Source organism: Apium graveolens, chromosome 5, assembly GCF_009905375.1.
Source record: "Apium graveolens cultivar Ventura chromosome 5, ASM990537v1, whole genome shotgun sequence".
Classification (NCBI taxonomy): Eukaryota; Viridiplantae; Streptophyta; class Magnoliopsida; order Apiales; family Apiaceae; genus Apium; species Apium graveolens.
In genome coordinates, this window is record NC_133651.1 from 203,534,153 (window position 1) to 203,534,852 (window position 700).

At 45.6% G+C, this 700-nt stretch overlaps 1 non-coding gene across 1 annotated transcript; it reads right to left on the bottom strand.

Annotated features, from left to right (window-relative positions):
* Positions 1–362: 362 nt before the first annotated feature.
* LOC141663004 (small nucleolar RNA R71) lies at positions 363–469 on the bottom strand. Its single transcript, XR_012551098.1, has one exon. It is a non-coding gene; the product is annotated as a small nucleolar RNA R71 (small nucleolar RNA).
* Positions 470–700: the final 231 nt, after the last annotated feature.

Genomic DNA, 700 nt, shown 5'->3' on the forward strand with positions numbered 1-700 from the left:
CTCTTATGGACTTTTCTCGGCCTAAAATTGATGACATTCAGTCAAGCATTCTTCATCCGGCTATCCAAGCTAACAGCTTTGAAATCAAGCCGGGCACTATTCAGATGGTGTAGAACTCTGTTTCTTTCGGAGGAGCTGCGACTGAAGACCCCAACATGCACATAAGGAATTTTGTCGAGATCTGCAGTACTTTCAAATATAATGGTGTGACTGATGAGGCTATCAAGCTGAGGCTTTTCCCATTCTCACTAAGGGATAAAGCTAAGGACTGGTTACATTCTGAACCAGCTGGGTCCATCACTACTTGGCAAGATCTTGCGCAAAAGTTTCTGGTGAAGTTCTATCCAATCGCCAAGACTGCTGCTATGAGGAGTGCTCTTACTCAGTTTACGCAGCAACCTACAAAATCCATGTGCGAAGCTTGGGAACGCTACACGGAAATGTTGAGAAAATGTCCACATCATGGAATGCCCGATTGGATGGTGATCACTGGTTTCTATAATGGTTTAGGGGCCCAATCTCAGCCCATGCTCGATGCAGCAGCTGGAGGTGCCTTGTGGGCCAAAAGCTATATTGAGGCTTATAATCTTATTGAGACTATGGCTGCAAATGAGCATCAAAACCCAACTTAAAGGATGATGCCTGGGAAGGTAGCAGGTATTCTGGAAGTTGATGCAACCACCGCTATTGCAGTGCAGCT